General features: G+C 40.1%; 1 long non-coding RNA gene across 1 annotated transcript in view; it reads right to left on the bottom strand.

The window, feature by feature from the left end:
• LOC148188765 (uncharacterized) overlaps positions 1 to 15,219 on the bottom strand; it is a 196,024-nt gene extending 180,805 nt beyond the window's left edge. Inside the window, exon 1 of the long non-coding RNA XR_015777342.1 lies at positions 14,628 to 15,219. This is a non-coding gene — a long non-coding RNA (uncharacterized LOC148188765). The remainder of the gene's footprint in view (positions 1 to 14,627) is intronic.
• Positions 15,220 to 15,840: the final 621 nt, after the last annotated feature.

Here is a 15,840-nt window from a genome sequence, read left to right as displayed (position 1 = left end):
TCTCACACACAAAGTTGAAATTATTCAAACTGGTGGCCACAACATTAATCTTTAGGGTTCTGAGTTATCCAGATGACTGTGCCTGAATACCAAGTAACATTAAAGTTTCAAAGAAAAAAAAATTAAATAGTCACACAGAAGAGAAAACTGAAGTGCTCCCCGAATCTATCGACCACATCACAATGTTTATTAGCAATAATCTTTTGGTAGAAAACTACTGCGTCATGTACATGAACTCAAATGGCGCAAAGCAAACTCTGCCCTAAGTGATTAGTTTAAGCCAGCTACAAAAAGGCCCACCTAAAAAATCTCAGTTTAAGTATATGCGGTATTTCAAATATTTTTGTACTGCTTTACCTTGCCATAGGATTTGAAGCTGTTACATTAAAAACATTGTTGAGACTGTTGAGATTCCCGTTTACTCCACCCAACAGAAAAAGCTGCTGGTCCACCGCTGCCTCAATCAGCTATGTGTAAGGTAAAGCAGAATAGTTAAACTGATATTGATTTTTTTGGTGGCTAAAATATGTTTTGCTGCAGCCTCATCCACAGCCGTGCATTGTTTAGTTTCTGTGCCAGTATACTCGTTTATCAGAGACATTTACAGAGCAACACAGTCAATAAAAGAAGCACAACAACACCGGCCACCGTGTTTAACTCTATATCTTTCAGTTGTGACTGAAAATGACAACAGAAATAAACAAGTTTCCTGAATTTTCATTTCTCCCAAAATGGTAGCCAGTTTTCTACATGGAAGTGACTATTGTCGTTAAAGCAACATCATGGTGATTCAGTCTACAGAGATATCATGTCATGATTATTATCCTGCAGCCCCGTCATTAGTGGAGCAGCACAGAGAGCACAGAAATGATCTCTGTCTACTTCATCCTGGTGGGAGGTTTATGATGCTAGTTGAACAATACAATCAGCTGTTTTCAGCTGTTGTTGCCTAAGGTAACGTCCAATATGGCTGCCAGAGGGTGTGTGAAGTCACCTGCACGAGCAGAGTCTGCTCTTCTGCCAGAAAGCATAAACGTGGGATTACAGCATGCAGTTTTCTGTCTTTAGCACATAGAAGGCATAGTTGTGTGAATATGCCATGACAGTTTGGTACTTTGTGAAGACAATATCTTACATTTCTGCTGCTACATGTTCACCCTAACATGTTCTTAGCCAGTGGCAGCAACTTATGGGAACACGGGGAAGTCGCCTCTTGAGGGTATTGATTTATCTCCCTGCCCATGTTAAATGATTATTAAAAGAATTCAGCAGCGGCGGGAGAGGCGGGGTGCCCAGAGGCGATATCCTCTCCTCTCACTCTGCTCCCCCAGCCTTCCCTGCTACCTCCCCCCACATCCACCCACCACCAACACCACTTCATTCTCTCCCTTTGAGCAAACACAGATTGACTTCAGGACAGCCCAGATACGCCTTTTCCCATCTATCTCCGGGGCACAGCCCGCTTTCCTCATGGCCCCCATGTCCCTCTCCTCTCGTCCACACAGAACTTTGATTACCTTTTCTCGGCCCAGTGGCTCTGAATGGCCGGACCAGCAGGTCAGGAGTGCAACTAACAATGCCGGGTAGTGGGGGAAGAATAGGGCCGACTGAGAGAGCTCCCTGCTAGATTCACTTGTTCGCCATCTGCGGCTTGTTTTCTTTCAGCTGATGGAAGATGACTTCTTTTTCTCTGGCTGAGTTCTCTTTCAGCCGGGTGGGAGGAGATCAAAGAGGCAGAAGTGACAGCGAGAGTGAAACTCATTTTTGGATTTGACTTAAAAAAAAAGTTTATGCAGCACCTACTTTATACATTTCTTTTTATCTGTCATTATTTAAGCAGACTGGTAAGGGCAGTAGGATTTCCCATTGTTCTAACTGTGTTTTCTTTATATTAATCCACACATTCCACACATTTAAATAGACCTTTGAGCATTTGTTGGGGCAGATGTAAGATGCAAAAATGTACTGTTTATTTGACATTTTACATTTCCTTACAGAAATGTACATGCGGTATTAAGGGGTTGAACTTTAAAGAACAACAAAACCTTATCCTTATCCAACAAAGTCTACAGGTTGATTTTTTTTTTAAAGAACATAGTTGACCCAAGATTCAACTTAAGGGGGTAAACGAGATCAAAGCTGGTCTTGATGTTAATATTTTATAGAGCGGGGAAGAGACATTGCACTTTGCTATGAGCCGAAAGCTTTCCTGTCGGTTTTGTTCATTGTAACGCCTGCTCCTGATCCTGTGGGATGATAGAATTAAGCAAACTGAACTTGCGCACTTTGATGCAACAAATCCTTAACATTGCATATGTGTGTTAGCAGTGTAAAACTATGGAGGGCATTAAGTGGATGAGTGAGGAGAAAAGGATTCCTGTACAGATGCAAATACTGTCTACAGATTAAATGAAACATGGCAGCTCAAATTAGATGTTTGTTTTTTTGTCATGTTCAGTGATGCTGATTTGTTTTATACCGCTTTACATAAGGAACATGCAGTAAATAGACAACAAGATATACAGTTTCCTCTGTCAGTCTCTTGCATGTCTCTGAGTGGAACTGTTTCACCGTGTATCATGTTCTATTATGAAATTAATTTGCTCCGTCTGACATATTCCCATCCAGATGCTAATTGCCTGCAGGCAACAGATGAGGTGGCACACTGTGATTATAATCACAGATAAGTTGGAGATTTTAATATTTTGCAGACAGCGTCCCGCCGGCTTGACCTTTCAGCTGTTTTCATGGGACTGCCCTGCTTATGATCAATACAGCAGCTGCCCTGCTGAGGGCTGGGCCATGTGCGCGCAAACTTTTTTTTTTTTTCTCGGTCTCCTACTTCTACTGTCATTACAACATCATCATCATCATTGTGAAACTGAGCCTTACAGTCTGTTTGGTGTGTTAGAAGGCTCTGTTTTTTGGAATTTACACATCAGAGCATTTTTTTTTTTTTTTTTACCATGCTGTGAATGTTCTGATTGGCTATACACCGACTGTGATCAGCTGATCATTACCAAAGACTTGATAACAGGCACTCTGTGCTCCTTTCTAGTCCCATTAGTGATGTGGCTGTGTCAAAATTTCACAATCCCACTACAGTGGTCAAAAGTGTCACAGCGAAGTCTAATACAGTGATATTCATCCTATTTCTGATATTCCTGAATGAAAGAGTGAAAACACTTCACACCATGCTTTTCAGTGGAGGTTATTAAACCTGGCAGACACTCGTCTCTATTCATAGATATCTGCATGTGTTTGCAGAATCTAGGAAACGGGACAAGATTTTGGAAATGGTATTGACCAATTACGTTTGAGCAGCATATAAACAGTCTGTGTGGAGACGCTTCATCATCACAAGACAAGAGCCAATGGGTTGCGCAATTTACCAAACACCAGCAATGGTGACAGGCTGTCTGCAGATAGTGTCCTCGTACTCTTAGTCAGATTCACCCCTCACTGGGGGGCTCCACCGTCTGATCCAAACATGGTAACTTCTGGCTCCAAAAATCAAAGACGGCGACAGCTAGAGTGCCAAACTCAAAGCTTCAAAACCAGACTCTACAAACCGATGAATGACATCACAGTGGCTACGTCCCTTTTTTTTATACAGTCTATGACAACAAATTCTCACCCCAAGTCGTCACAGATCCCTACTCTGTGTTGAAATTTTGTGTCTAAATATTACACGCTCTAAATCCTCCTGCGTCAGCTGTTGACAATCCAGGATGCTACAAGCAATGCTGGGATGTCAACAAAAACATGTGGTCAAAATTAGGAAACAAAGGCACGTGATTAGGTTTGGGAAAGGAACATGATGGTTTGGCTCATTCATATGGGAAGCGATCACCAGGCTCCACCACCCCTCCCAACCACCCCACAGGGACTTCCAGCTACTTATGTTACTTCATCAGAGGCATTATTTCAACCTTACGCCCTCCAGCAGCATATCATACACACGTGACAGGTTCTGTCCAGCCACATCATCGACTAATGCTGCCTGTCTGCGTCTCACACTGCAGCGCCAGGTGCCATCTGGCTGACTGGCTTCATATCATAACACTGCGACGGTTTCCGTTTGACTGCATTACAAACTAACGCCTCCCAGCAGCATATTATACCGCTGCAAAAAGTGGATTTTGGTGTTGTTGTCTTGTGCTGAACTTACTGATGAAGTGGAGCTATTTGAAGACTTTGGACCTAGAATGGGACTATGTCTGTGTCCATGTAAACTAAGGTCTTAAAATTGAATTTTGAGCCATTTCTTACCAAATGGTGTGTCATACAATTTTGCAATTACAAAAAACACCAAGCCCAATAGAGTTCAAAGAACAACAAGTGAGAGAGTTTTAAAATTGCAGGCACAATGACATCATTTGTATAATTCAAGGCAGTGATGTATTATGAGGAGCATGGGGCACCGTGGTAGCTCACCTGATAGAGCACGTGCCCCGTGTAGTTTAAATCCTCGCCAACATGTCGTCCTCTTTCTCTTTCTCTTTCTTCACTTTCCTCTCTATTCAGACTATCTAATAAAGACAAAAAAAACTTCAAGAAAAAAATGATAAAAAGCTAGAATGAGTCACTGCTCTCAACAAAATAGCCTATTATTTTTTGAATGAGTACTAAAGAAGAATAAATACTTTTAATTGGCACAGCGAGTCCAACTTAGAGAGAGAACACACTTGACATGACAGAAAGTCAATTTGCAGGATCTTTTATGGAGGAACTTTTTGTTAAAATGAGGAGAATAAGAAACCAATCAGTGATCTGTTTCTTCTAATGATGACATTAATGATGTGAGCATCATTAACACATGCACTGCAGAACGGCGCCGTCAGTGTATAACAAAAAAAACCTGAGCGCTCCAGTGTCACTATTGTTGGAAAGTTTGAGCTTTCAAAGTCATTTCGGCAGGTTTCATCGGTGGCAGCTGGTGAGAACATTAATTGCCAATCAGTTGATCCTAGCAGTTTGCAGGGGTTAGGACCATCTCATCTACTTAATGTCATCCACTGCCTCTCCCTCCTCACATTGATCGAATGTTGTTTAATTACCAGCCAACTGTAGAGACTCAATGAACTATTAAATAACTTAATGATTTGGCACTTTCCCCCAATAGTTTGGATCCAGTGAAGCGGCTCCCTGCACATATTATACAACTGCCTGCCGGCAGAGGCGTATCAGCCTCCTGTACTCACACCAAACACATTGTAATTTAGTTGCTCTGAAGCATAGAGGCTATGTAAGCACCTGAGAGATCATAAACACTACAGAGAAAATTGTTATCCTAGATCTGTGCTTTAAAGGACTTTAAAAACACATATAAGTCATTTATTTCTGCAGTGTTGACTCCATGCCCGGAGCTTGTAACACTCGGAGCCTTTTTAAATTCACCTACATTGCCACCTCCTCCCCAGTGGTGCTGTATCACCAAATTGAGCAGGAGCGTTGCAGGCTTTATGGATTGGTGATGAGATGACTGCTGCCGAGCACGCCGTTACCCGCTGTGTAAACACTTACAGCAACCGTTTGAAGCTGCTGCTACCTGCTTTTTCTTTTAGCGTAAGTGGAAATGTAAAAGTTGTGGATTATTTAATGCAGCTAAAAGGCAGCTGTACTAAGCCAGAGCCACTGGAGAGACGTCAACCCCATCCAAACGGTGGCCGAAGGCAGCTTTCATCCTACTAAAGATTCTTGTTAGTGCTTATCAGCCTGGAACCTGGAGAGTTCACATGCTATACAGTTCACCAGCTCTCCTGCCCGCCTGCATCGCTGCTAACAGCCGCTCAATGCAAATGTTTGAACGTCTCTCCATAAATCATTCAAACATCTTTCTGATCTTACGCTGGAATGAAAGGGAATGCAGAATGTGTTCGCTTAATTAAAACAACCATACTGGTGCTTTTCCATATTTCCCAGTAAAGACAAATTGTGCATAAAACATCATGGCTGACCCCTTTTAAAGCACACTCTTCTGTTGTTTACACAAATAAGCTCTTTTTGTATTCTTTTCGTAAAGGATATATTTGCTTTCTGAGTTGGATTTTTCAGAGAGTATTGCACCGACAGTAAAAGAAAGGCTTTGCTGAGTTACAACATGGATTTGAGTGTCCCTGAATCCTCTGAGTAATATGTTTATTTTGACAATAAATGGAGTGGGAAAATAAAAAAACATAATGGCTTTTTTTTGTATTATTATGTATTTCTGCTGCTTAAATAGCTGTTTAAACGTTTAAATAGCTGCCCCAACAACAGTGCAAGGTTCTGAACATTTAATCAGAAACAAGCTGCAGAGTTACGTCTATTCTGATAAGAAATTATGTTGTTATTCATGTATCATTTTAGAGATATTTTGTGCTGTTCATGATGGAAGTATTCATGGGCACAGCAGATCAATGTGAAGTTAGTTGAGAGCAATTGCAGAGGCATTCAGAATAACCCTATTGCAGCCTCAGAGGTCTAAAGGGCAAATGTTGCTGCCCACGTCATGTAAATGTGACTGGTAGATAGATTATAGGAAGCTTTACAATGATGCATGACTACATGATACTATGCGAAGGTTGCCCTGTTTTATAGTGAAACGGTAAAACTGAACATGGAGAAATTTTGACAGAGGGATTTTATAGAAATTTGGCTATTTTTGAACTAAAGAATCTACAGTATCTTTATGTACATACAGTATATACAATTTTTTTTGCAAACATCAGATTAAAGGCAGAGTCTCAATTTTAAAAATTCAGCAGTTTACAAATTAATCATAGATCAGATATCTATAATTGATGAAACACACTAGTTGAACCCAAACCGATTCATTGCTTCTATCAGGGTATGTATAGTTTATACCAATAAGAGTTTATTTTAATATATTTGAATGGAAGACGATAAATCGATTATATTATCCCAAACTAGTCCTTATCTTAAAGGAAAAGTTAAGATTTTGGAAATTATGCATAGGGCATTTTTGCTTTCTTTCAGAGTTAGGTAAGAAAATGTATGACACTGTCATGTCTGTACAGGAAGTATAACACAAGAGCTAGCAGCAAGCTAGGGTCCACGCAGAAATGTCGAGGGGTGGGCTCAACTGGGGAAATCTAAAAAAAAACTTCTAACAGCCGAGTGAAATGGAAGTCATTCAACGATGGCCTATGCTCCTTGGGGGAGCATAGGACTTAAGTTTGCTCAAAGTGTATATGTTTTCTGTATTACAGCCTACTGGATCACATTTTGGAAAATGAGATTGTGATAATTATGCTGAAAGAGCTTGATGATTTCTGCATAAACATTTTTTCATCTTTAATTTTGGTCATATCAACATCTCTTAATGTCCCTAAAGAAATATCAAATAACTTAATTCACTGCAGCTACGTGCATGCTTTAAGCGTGTGTAACGACACGGAGAGGCGACTGTTCATTCAAAACAACAATGACAGCTCCTAAAGGCGTTAGTGTATGCTACAATAGCATCAGTTATATCAGCACTGGAGAGCATTTCTTCATTAAAAGACAGGCTAAAAACCAGACTGTGAAGGCTTTTCTTGATGGAAAAGATGTTCGCTCTTCTCCCGACTGGCTTTGGCCAAGTTTGATTTTCCAGCTAGCTCTGCTGGTGGTTAGTTGATCTGATTAGCCGAAGTTTGCCCGTGATATACTGCGATAAACAGATGGTTCATTCAATCAAAAGCCAAGTATTATTTTCAAGTGTCTACCCTTTCCCAAAAAGTTTCCAATGAAGGCTGCTCAGATGGTTTTGTGTAACAAACCATCTGGAGCATCAGCTTATCTGGCAACAGCTTCAGATACATTTTCAAGACAGCTTTGCAGAAATAACATAAATCTGGCTTTTGTCAAGTCAAGCTGACAAAGTCATTGACGTTATAGACTCCTTGCAACCCTGCTCAGAGTTTTAAAGTTTAACACAACTTTTGTAGTCCCCTTATTTTCTTGTCTCACTGTTTCTGTTGTCTGATGCTACATCTTCCACAGTGCTTTCTTAACAGTGTACAGTATTTCTTGCTTTGACGGTTTTTTTTTACAACCAAATAATAAGCAGAAGCCAACGAAGAACATCATTTTTTTAGCTGATCAGCAACAGAGCGTAACAAAACTGCACGACTACTCGTAACAAAGCTTGGTTTGGAATAGTTGTCACACAGGTGCCAGTCTTTTGGAAGCTATCTAAATATGTTTGTCATGTCTGTCCTGAAGTCCACAAAGACAGAGAAGGTGAATCATCCATCCTCAGCCCCTTTCCTCAATGCCGGGCACAGTCTGACCATCCATCCCTTCTCTCTGCACCACAGAAAAGCCATTCATTCATCCTCACCATGCTTCAGGATAACCACCCATCCATCTTCTGCAGGTTGAAAACATTAGCATCAATGCACCATACATCTCTGATGGGCTTAGAATACAAAGCAGCATGTATTGTGTCCAAGACTATCATTCCACTTAATCAATCAGTTATATTCCTAGACCCAAGTATGACTGAGAATGATGAAGTTGCTCTTTGAATTCCTGGAAAACAGGAGAAAACTATGGAAAGTAAAGTATCTCTCCTAACTTTCAGAAATCTTTTAGCGTCAGAGATAGATAGCTGTCTGAGGTTTGGGAAATGTGAAAGAACTCATGCCCCGGGCAGTGTTTCCTGGTGCTCCACCTTCACACTGCTGTTGGAGATTTCAGATGTCACAATCTGAGGTTTCACTGTCACCTCGAGTGTTTCGAGAATATTTGCGACCTGATAGTGCAAATCGACAGCGTCTAATTTAGAGGGAGCTGAATGCTCTGTTGGCAGCATCTTTTTTTTTAATACACTCAGATGTGTGTGTTTATACATATACTCGGCCCATCCTCCAAGCTGCAGCTGTGTTGTCACACCCTCAGCTCTGTAATAACATGATCTGCATCTGCGGGGGCAACAAAGAGTAGAGCGGATGTGGTTATTACACACTTGCAGAATATTAGGCAAGATATACGGGGAAATTTAAATATTGCTCTAAATGTTGGGTTTTCAGCGGAAACATTGCTTAATGATATTGTTAATTACTCCATATTAGCCATAATATGTTACACGAGATAACAGACCTCTTATATTACTCCTCTGCACTTCCATCCACTATAGCAGTTGCAGATTCAGGGGTGTGCATTACTCTTATTGTTAGATTTCTGCTACAATAAAGGCAGTGGTAATAATTCCACCCAGAGAAAGTTAACACTAAAACCATCTGATTCAAATCTGCTGTATTTGAAAAAAAGACTAAATGCATATAAAAATTGAGGGATAGTTTGGAGGGTCATGGCTGTTTTATCAGCAGTCTGACATTTACAGAGTGTGATGAAAAACCTGGTTGATTGGAAATGAAATGTAACCGTGGTCTAGGACCATGAAATGAAAGCGAACACAAAACCCAGACATTTAAGTCACTCAGGGGTTCATAAAATTAATTACAGGAAAAATGTTGAAAAGATCGTGCCAGATGAAAAGACATAGAAATGAAATATACAGAAGTGAGACCGGAATCCGGAGGACTGCTGTATTATATCGTCAGGCCACCAGTGCTGCAGCTGAGCAGCTCTTCAGTCAGCGAGAGGGAGGAAGTAATCCGGTGCCTTCTTTGATTTTACATGGCTTATATGGATTTCAAAGAAAGAGACCTCTCTCAGTCAGAGCAAATCATGTTCTTTGTTACATTACACCCACCCGCTACTGTAGCTGCACGACTCTATGAACAGCAATGTTGGTGCGTTGGTCGTTCCAACACTTTTGTCCAGACAGAAATATCTGAATGACTATTCTATTGATTGCTGTGAACTTTGGTTTGGACATTCATGCCCAGCTGAGGATGATCTCTAAAGGGTTATACCCTGTGTCGCTACCAGCGGGTTGACGTTTGGGGTATTAGCTAAATATCTTTACAACTATTGGGTCGATTGCCATGGGATTTGGTAAAAAATTGTATGGTGCTCAGATGATGTATCCTAATCACTCTGATGCTCCACTGGCTATTCCTCCAGGCCATATTCAATCACCATTAAGTTCACATCTGTGGTTTAAAGTAAAATTTTTCGACAACTGTTCCACAGATTGCCATGGAATTTGGTACACAAACTCATCTTTATCTCGAAATTAATTGCGATGACTTAGAGTACCATAGTTCTTCCTCTTGCAACATCACCAGGTCAACATTTAATGTGTCTAGCACTTGGATTTAAAACCAAATACCTGCAAAACTACTGAAATTCCCGTCGGCCTCAGATGTGCTCTTTGTTTTGGTTCTTATTATCAAATATCAGCAAGCTACCATGCTAAATTAAGATGGTGAACATAGTAAAAAAAAAAAAATCTAGCTGCTACACATCTGCATGTTAGCATCCTCATTGTGAGTAAAGCATGCCGGTGTTAGCATTTGGCTGAAAGTAGTGCTCTGCAGCACGACTTATTTCCCAGTCTGGAACACGATGAAGAGTTTTTCCTCCACCTGTGACTGAAAAGTGTGAATCTCTTTAAGGTACTAACGGTGCCAAGTATTTCTAAATGTCATATCAAAGCTCTTATGTCCTAAAGTGTAGCTTTAATGTGTCAAATATTATAATGGACCTTTTCATGCTGTTGGGATCAAAATAACACTAAAATTACCACCTTGCAGTTGTATGCTTTTGCAAACCAGTTAAGTTGCACACTTAATGTCTTTGAAAACATGGATGCTTCACCCACATCTTCCCCCTGGCAGCACAAAAAAACCCCCACACAATCAGCACAGTTTCAAGATTAGTGCCACCACTTCAGTGTCTGACCAAATGTCGCCCCTTCTGTTCCTGAGTTATGTTGCGTAATAGCCAAAAGTGTTTTTTGCAGAACATTATGTCACAGTGAAGATGACCTTTGGCCTTTTAGATATATAATATCATCACTTCACCATTTCATTGTGTTACTAACGTTTGTGTGAAGTTTTGTCATAATTAGCATACGAATTATTGAGTACTGTGAGCAATTTTGTGCAAAATTTAAAGAAATTCCCTCACGGGGCTTTTGAGATACTGTGTTTATAATAATAACACAGATGCAAAGTCACAGTGATCTCAGCCTTTGACCTATGACCATCAAAATCCAATCAGTTCATCAGAGAGTCCATGTGGGCGTTTGTGCCAAATTTGAAGAAATTTCCTCGAGGCCTTCTTGAGATATTGCATTCACGAGAATGGGACAGACAGATGGACAAACAGAAGGAAAACAACCCGGAAAAAATAATACCTCGTGCTGTGGCTATTTCAGTCACAGAGGCATAAAACAGTGGAAAAGAAATCTTGTTGAGACATGAAGAAATCAGTAAGGTCAACAGAAATCAGTAACTATTATAAACATTAGATTTTAGAATATTTAAGGCGCCTCCACAGCATGTCCGTATTTATTACATTAATGAAAGTCAGCACTTGTCTATATGTCAAATTTATGATTGTATCTACTGAAAGTCTGGTACATGGAAAGCGACAGTGTTGCAAGAGATGCCTCCGCTTTTTTCTCTGAAGTGAAATATTTGAACTAGGTCACTCATAGTGTGAAGAGCGAGGGGCAAAATGACCATGCAGCATGATGAAGAACACTTGAAATCACCCCAGAGGGCAGGACCATCAGGTGCATCTACCGAGGATTTATCCCACGGTTTTTGTTTCCTAGCGTGTAGAGATTGGCGGAGAGCCAATAACACGCAGTTTTGTGCATCAACCAAGTGAACAAATTGCTTAAAGGAAGAAAAGCAACTTTGTCTTTGTCCTAGATTACTAAAATGTGTCTCCTCTGAATAGCCTCAATCTCTGTTTGTGTGTGATCTTCTCTTGGAGTGCTACTTTTACAGCCAGGGCTGCCAATTTGCTCAACAAGACCTTTTGCCTCTGAGTGACACAAGCAGGTTCAAGTAATTTGAAACTTGCATCAGGTACCTTGGCGCATAAAAGTTTGGGCTTACCAAAGCAGCATTTTCCCCCAACATCATTCCCTGAAGATGTCCTAGTAGTACCTCCATACACTCCCCGATCCTCCTCCTCCCCTGACTCCCAGCCTTTTGCTATTGTAATGCAGGGAGGGAGAGGAGAAGGTATTGAAAGCCTTGTTTTCAGCAGCTGCTGTGTGTGTCTCTGTTGAGTTTTTCCTAATTACCTCCCAAAGGAGCCCTACTGCTGTCAGACAAAAAGGGAGGAGGGTGAGAGGGAGCGAGATAGATGTGGGGATACAATGTAGGGGATAAGATGGGAAGAAAGACAAAATGTCGACGGGAACAGGAAGACAGCAATACACAGTAAAAACAGAGCAAGTGAAGGGAAATAAGGAGAAGAAGCAAAAAAAAGGAAGCTTGCATGCAATCATCCATTTAGCCTCAGTGTGCCATGTTGACTGTCACTTCAGCTCTGGAAAACAGGTAGAAAGCCTCCATCTCCAGTACGGGAGTTTTAAAAATGCATGCAGCCACAGACATATCCATGGGCTAAGCACTAAAAAGCTGTAGAAAGGACTATATGAGGTCCTCATCTGCACAATAAGTGCTGCCTTCACATCTTATTTACTGTGTACTCAAAGTGAGACTGTGCAAAATTTGCTCAACAGCTGCAGCTGCGGCCACAAGTGGCAACTACAGCTTAATGGCACATTAAATTCCCCCTTATTTCCCAAGATTCTCCAGAGGATTGGTGCCTATTGCATCATTTCTACAAATTTGACTGCCGGACTGTGCAATCTCTGTGTATTCACCCCAAACTGCAAATGTAGCCGACTGACTGTACACACATTAACCGTATGCCAACTAGCAATAAACACACCAACTAAGGTGTGTGGGAGCAGTCTTCCCAAATCAGCCTCTCTCTCGCTAGACATGTTGGCTTTAAAGACCCTTTTGTCATCTTCCAGAAAAGAACCAAAGCTACAAATACAGCAACTGGGTGGACTATAACTTTTCTCCCTTCACCCTTTGAAACCTGAGCAATTTGGCCTGATTTCTCTAAAAAGACATGAGAGCGGAAGAAGAAATGGCTCAAAAATTAGGAAGAAATTAGAAAAAGTACAAGCAAATTACCAAGTTGGCTTTGTTTCTTTCAAAATCACAGGAAGATGGCAATGAATCACTTAAGAAAAGAAATGACCTGGAAATTAGTAAGGAATTAATTTTAAAAAATACAAGGAAATTACCTGAAAATTAGCAAAAAGAAAAAACAAACAAAACAAAGCTGTTATGTAAAACAATAAGAAATGACTTGAAAAAGGCTTAGAAATTACAATAACGCTGTAAAATAATTTAATTATTATATGTTTATGATAAATATAAGTGTTATTCCCTTTTAACATTTTTTCCTTGCTGTTAATTTTTTTTTGTAAATCTACAAATGTCTTGCAAATTGCGGGATTTTTCTTGTCAAGTTGCTCGTTGCCTTTTTCCCCACGCTTTTTGAGAAAAATCAAACCAACATGCTCAGGGTTTAAAAGGTTTAAATATTTTTGAAAGGTCTCTGAATGCACCACAAGAACAGTGATTCCAACTCAGGTTTCAAAGGGTTAAACAGACATCCATATGCTAACTTTAGCTTGACTGTGTGACAATCTGTCACCAGTGTAATTGACAGGGAAATCGACAGCAAAAAAAACAAAAAAAACAAGATGGTTTAGTAACACAAGGATTTTAAACAATTTTCTGCAAGTCAATGAAATCTGCATTTTCAGAAAAACAAACCACGTTATGTCAACATTCTGGTTAAGATATTTCAGCTCAAGCATTTGAAGTTGACATGACCCTAATGTTAAGTCTTTCATTTACAATAATAAAGGATTTTTTAGAAACTGGTTCTAATAAAGGAGGGCGATCCAGTGTCCAGTGGACTGGTTCATTTTGATTTGGCACTCATAATATTCTCAAAGTGTCAGACAATAAAATATAAAAGCAAACACTGTTTCTGTGCCACAGAAGCAAATTTAATATGGAGGTAACCATGTTTCTTATGAACAGAACACGTGTGTACTCAGGCTATTCTAGCCCACTTATTACTTCATGTCTTCACCCAAAACCAGGTTACTGGGGTAACCAGGTCAAGAATGTAGTTCTCTGTGAGGGGAATTGAGGCCACTCAAGTAGAGACTCCACATTGCAGACAAAACGCTATTATGGGTCATTTTATGCTAATGCAGAGACATTTTTAAATTCCACTTTTTAATTAATTATCATTGGAGCAGCTCCAGGTTTATGGTTTCATTATTACCATAAAACTAGGATTAATAGCTGAGTCCCTATCTGACGCCGGGTCCTTTTTAACAGCTGGGTGCACTACACATTTAGACAAATAAATGCAGGTCCAATGAGACGCCGGTCTGGCTGTCAGACATCCGTTTTCATATTATTTGTTTGACATTTAAAACCTCTTAAAGCTCACTGGTTCATTGTTGTTAGAGACAGTTAAACTGTTTGTGTATACAAATATACAGGTAGATGTTTACACTTTTTTTCCAATATGGTCATTGTTTGCTCGGTCAGATTCTCACCAGTTCAATCGTTTAGCTCATTTTATGGAAAGCATGAGCACCAAAGTATAATTCATACAAATTTACCAACAAATAAGACACAAAAAAAGTGGTGACTCCCTACCTTTAAGGCAGTCAAAGTCCGAAAACGCGTCCCTCCCTCAGTGGTTTATAATCCTTTAGTCCACAAAGGTCCATCGATCAAAAGCATCGAAAGGGGTTTCCATAAAAAAAAGTTAAAAAATAATCCACATTGTAAATATTGTCATATGAAATCCATTGCTCATTGTCTGCGAACTGCTAACATGCTAAATGCGTTAGCTTACTGGCTACAAAACGTGTCCCGTCCTTTCTCTGTTTAGTTTTCATTTTCGGTTCGCCAAATACGCTGGTCGCTGGCGGGCATGTGAGTTTTAATCCGACAAAGTGAGCGGAATTGCAAATTTGTTTGTAATTATGCCAGGTGTCCGAAATCTTCCGGTGCCGTAAAACGGGCCGCCTTCACTATCGCGAGAGTGACTTTCATGTTCACTGCCTTCATGGCGACGAGAAAATCTTCCGCTGCGCTCAAAAAGTCGTTCAACGCGCCCTTGTTCACTTCCGGCATTTGCCCTCGGAGAACCCCCGCTGCCATCTCTAGGGCCGTTTCAATACTCTGACAAAGTGAAGTGAACTTGGTGAGATCCACTCTTGGAGTGCTGAGGGAGCGAGTTACCATCGACGGTCACTTCAGAGGTCTATATCGCCCACAATGCTTTGCAGTTATGCCTATGTTGCAAAAAAACTACATCCATGGTGAGGGGGCAGTTATAAGTAAAACTAAAAATAAAATAAATAAATAAATAAATAAGTACAATTGAGTTTTCACCACAGAGAAAGGGGAGGATGAATCAACTTGTAAATAAATAAAAACTGAAATTCAATACAGGTACATTCACCATCTGATGTTTTTCAGTTTCACTAAAATATCTCATAGGTCTGCGCAGGTCGGCTTACACAAATAAAAATCCACTTGTCTAATAGCAGATAGTTGCAAATTGAAAACTGACATATTATTAATTGCAGTTAGGCTAATGTTTGTGGATATTTGTCCTGTTCACTTGTGTGATTTCTGTATTTCCAGCATTATCTGTAAATGCATGGGAAAATGCTGTTTGGCAAGATATCATAAACCCATTAAAAATGATTGTTATAATAATCATGATACAGATCACACTCAAAAATGATCAAATCAGAAACTGTTACAGCAGTGTATTGCAATTACCTGCAGAAGGAGTCTGCATATATATATATATATATATATATATATATATATATATATATATACATATATATAC

This window comes from Plectropomus leopardus, chromosome 9 (genome assembly GCF_026936395.1).
Source record: "Plectropomus leopardus strain MGB_pleo_1.0 chromosome 9, ASM2693639v1, whole genome shotgun sequence".
In the NCBI taxonomy this organism is placed as follows: Eukaryota; Metazoa; Chordata; class Actinopteri; order Perciformes; family Serranidae; genus Plectropomus; species Plectropomus leopardus.
This window is presented reverse-complemented; position numbering and strand designations above follow the sequence as displayed.